A 4,775-nucleotide genomic window follows, 5' to 3' on the forward strand; every position below is an offset into this window, starting at 1 on the left:
TTAAGTACCATTGTATACCTAAGAGAACTAAAAGCATATGTCAGTACAGAAAAAGTATACACTAATGTTCATAACAGTATTCAGTATAGGGCAAAAACTGGAATGAAAACAACCCAAATATCCATCACCTAATAAATGGATAAATAAAATGTAGATAGCCATACAATCAGATATTATTTGGCAATGAAAAGAAATGATGTACTGGTATATGATTTAGCACAGGAGAACCTTGACAACTTTATAGTAAGTGAAAGAAGCCCATAAAAGACTTTGTAGCTTTCTTTAGGCAACTTCTGGACAAAATCTCTGTATTATTATTCTGGACATAGACCAGAGTGGTTGCTTTTGGCCTTCTTGGGTTGCTTTTTTCTGTGTGAACTCTGCCATATGAGAGGGCTGGAGAGAGTGCAGTTGGGGCACATGTTCTTGGACTGATGCACTCTGGGTAGAGCTTCTGTTCTGTGGAAAGAGGCTAGATGGAGGAAGGGAATACCTCCCTTCCCATTCCTGTTCTCTTTCACGAGGAATTTAGCCTCTTCAACTTGAGTGGTAGGAGATGAACAATGCTGGTAACCTCTTCCTTCTGGTGTTTGATTGGGAGCTAAGAAAGAAATAAAACTATCTGGGCCACACTAACCTGAAGTGGAGTTTCTTTCAAGTTGAGCAGGAGTAGGCCAAGAAAAGGGGTGGATGGGGTAGATATTGGCTGTTACTGAGTTTTAGTAGAATCCCTTAAATAAATGCTTCTTTTTTTTTTTCTTTGCTGTATGCTAATTCTAGAGATTCAATTTTTAAAAAATATTTTTCACTGATATTGCTTGTTTTCCTGTGTAGTGTATCTATGGAATTCTTTATGCTGTGATCCTAGAAGTGGGATTCTATAATTAACATATAACACTCTGGTTGGGATTAATACTAATTTAATTTAAATAGCCTATAATACTTTAGCTTCTGGGACCAGCAGTTAGCATAATGGCTATGTTGCTAGACTCCCATGTAGTCGACTGCGGTTCGATTCCTGGACCCGGTGGCTTAAACTCATGCCGGGTGTATGTGTGTGCCTGCCCAAGATCCTGAGAGGAGGAGGAGAGTAGAAGAGATTGTAGTGTGGCCATCTCCCCTGGGGGGTGATTTCTCTCTTTCTGTCTCTCTGTCTCTCTCTGTCTTTCAAGCGCGTGTGCCCTTCAGCAAAAACCTCTCCAAAAAACAACAAAAAACTTTAGCTTCTGTATGACTCTTTTCCACTTACCTTGTTTTTTTTTTTTTTTTTATTGTCAGAGAACATGTATGTGCCAGAGAGAGACAGCAAGAGGGGAGGAAGAGGTAGAAAGCACACCCTAATGGACTATGGTCACACCACAGTCCCTTCTCCTCCTTTACGCATACCAGAATGTTGGGCACACACAAATGTACAGCACCTCTCATTTTTCTCAAGCCATTGAGTCTGGAATTTAAACTATTAGCCATGTGGGATCTGACTCCCTCAACCACCAGCTCAGGGGACTGGCCCTGGTTACCTTCTGCTTGTTTATTGTTGCAAATTACATTTTAATACATTGTGTGCTCATCGACACATTTATACTTCTTGCTTTAGCTGTATTGTTTTCTTTTCTTTTTTTTTAAATCAGGAGAAGACAAACAAATGCATTGGGACCAGCAGATGGCATAATGACTACGTCTCTGGACTCCAGTGTAGTTGACTGTGGTTCGAGTCCCAGACCTGGTGGCTTAAACTCAACGCTGGCTGCATGTGGGTGTGTGCCCAAAATCCTGAGAGGAGAATAGAGGAGAAGGGATTGTGGCATGGCCATCTCCCCTGGGGGGTGATTTCTCTCTTTCTGTCTCTCTGTCTCTGTTTGTCTTTCTGGCGTGTGCACATGTCCTATAGCAAAAACCTCTCCCAAAAAAGTAAATAAATAAATAAATGCATTTATATTGTCTTTTTTATTTCCCTATGTAGTTACTTTTATGAGTGTTCTTTCTTGATGTGCATTTGAGTGACTCTAGTGTATAGTTGTATTTCCTTATCCATGGTTTTGTTTTCTATAGTTTCAACTGTCATTTAAAAATTTTAAATGGAGTGGTGTGGTGGTTAAGGCGTTGGACTCCCACATGGCAGACCACAGTTCAAGTCCCACACCTGGTGGCTTGCTTTCTCAGTTTCTCTGTCTCTCTTTCTTTGGTGAATGAACATGGCCTTTTGCAAATTAAAATAATAGTAATAATAACGATAAATAAAATCAGATAAATAATTCTTTAAGGGGTCAGCAGGTGGTGTGATGGTTGAAGCACTAGACTCCCATGTGGCTGACTATGGCCCAAGTCCTAGACCTGGCAGCTTTCTTTCTCTTTTTCTTTTCTTTCTTTCCTTTTATTTAGAGAGATTTTTGCTATAGGGTACATGTGCCGAACAGACAGAGAGACAGAAGGTAAATTACCCCCCGCCTGGGGGGCGCGGTGAAGGGTTGCAGTCTCTTCTCCTTCATTCTCTTCTCGAGATTTTGGGCATGCATCCACACGTGCTGGCATGAGTTTAAGCCAGGTCTGGGACTCCAACCACGATCAACTACATGGGAGTCCAGTGATGTAACCATTATGTCGTATGCTGGTCTCTCGTGGCTGGCTTTCTCACTTCTTTCTATCTCTCTCTCTCTCTGGTGAGCTCTATAGCAAATTAAAAAATGATAATAATAATAATAATAAAATTAATCTCTAAAAATTTTTAAATGAAAATTTTAGAAATAAATAATTTTGTTTTAAATTGTTCACCATTCTGAGTAATGTGATGAAATCTCTGCTGCCCTGTCCTATCCTGCTTTCTCTGGCCCAGGACATAAATCATCCATTTGCTCAGTGTGTCTACTTTGTGTATGCTACCTGCCTGTTGGCACTTGGTAGCCATCTTGGTTATCAGATCAACTGGTTATCAAGTTAACCATCATCCTATCACCGTGCACATGTAAAGTAACCCTTATTTTACTTAATGGCCCCAAAGTTCAAGTGTAATGATGTTGGCAATAAAACTTTATCCTAGATGTATATGCATAGGAAAAGCGTAGCATATATAGGGATCAGTACTATTTGCAGTTTCAGGCATCCACTGAGGGTCTTAGAACATAAGCTCTCTGGATCCAGGAGGACTGTTATATTTTTGTTTCCCCTCCTTCCTTTCTTCTCTCCCTCCCTCCTTTTTCCGTAAAAGAGAGAGAAAGAGAGGCAGAGAGAGAGAGATAGGTAGTTAGGTTCAGAGAGGCAGGCATCTACAACAGTTTCTTTATACTATAATTCTGTCTCAGCCAGCCCAGACCATGGGCATACAAGCACCTGGCATGTACAGGGAGACCCTGGGTTGTGAACTTGAAACCTTCCCATGTGAATCCTATATCACAGAATATTTGCCACACTGTCTGGCCCCTGTATTTTTACTTTAATCTGATGAACTCCTTCCAGTATTTCTTGTAGGTCAAGTCTGCTAGCAGTAAATTCTTAACATTTTATTTTTTTTTCTGGGAATATCTTGATTGTTTCTTCATTTTACAAGAATAGTTAGTTTTATTATGATTTCTGGTTAATACGTAATTGTGTGCATCTTTGTGAGGTACGGTATATTTTTCTCAATGCATACAGTGTCCAAATATCAAATCGAGGATATAGACATAGTCATCTTTACTTGACATTGTACATGGCATTATGCTATACACATTTGATAATAGTTTTACATTTTTTGGTAGGGAGTATATATATTGTCAAGACATTTTTCTACTCTGCTGTGATAAACCGTTACGTAAACTATTCCACTTGTTTACATGTATTTCTATGTCTGTTAATCATTTTCTTCTGATACCCTCCCCACTCCATGAAGTTTCTAGCATGTAGCATTACTTTTTGTGCTTCTGTGCCATCCAGTTCTTCACTTTATGTCAGAGTTCAGACATACCATTTATGTTAAGTGGGACGTAAAGATTTTGTCTTTTCTAGCCTGTTTTATTTTAGTAAGTATGATATCTTTTAGTTTGTCCACTAAAAGATATGACAGGATATCATTCTTTATTACTGAGTAGTATTCCATAGTGTATATGTATTACTTTCTTTTTTTTTTTCAGAAAGATTTTTTGCTATAGGGTGCTTGTGTTCGCTGGAAAGACAAAGAGACAGAGAGATAGAAAGCAAGAAATCACCCCCTGGGGGGTGGCCATGGCACAGTCCCTTCTTTTTCATTTTCCTCTCTGGGTCGTGAGCATGCATGCATGCATACATACCTGGTGTGAGTTTTAAGCCACTGGGTCTGGGATTTGAACCATGGTCAACTATGTGGGAGTCCAGTGACATAACCGTTATGCCATCTGCTGGTCCCTATATCCCTTTAAAAAAAAAAGATTAATTTTATTCATTTATTTTAATTTTACCAGAGAGACACATGCAGAGAGAGAGAGGGAAAGTGAGAAAGCAAGCTACCAGGTTCAGGACCCAAACTGTGGTCAGCCATGTGAGAGTGTCCAGCACCTTAACCACCACACCACCTGCTAGTCCCCTTATATCACTTTTTAAAAATAATTATTTATTTATTTAAATTTAATTTTTTGTTACTTTAATTTTTTATAGAGAGATTTTTGCAGTAGGGTGCATGAGCTTGCTGGAGAGACAGGGACAGAGAAACAGAAAGTGAGAAATCGTCCGCTGGAGGGATAGTCACACCACAGTTTCCTTTCTTCCATTCTCCTCCTCTTTTTTTTTTTTTTTTTTGAGAGGTTTTTGCTATAGGGCGCGTGCACTCG

Source organism: Tupaia chinensis, unplaced genomic scaffold (genome assembly GCF_000334495.1).
Source record: "Tupaia chinensis unplaced genomic scaffold, TupChi_1.0 Scaffold000294_5, whole genome shotgun sequence".
NCBI classification, from domain to species: Eukaryota; Metazoa; Chordata; class Mammalia; order Scandentia; family Tupaiidae; genus Tupaia; species Tupaia belangeri.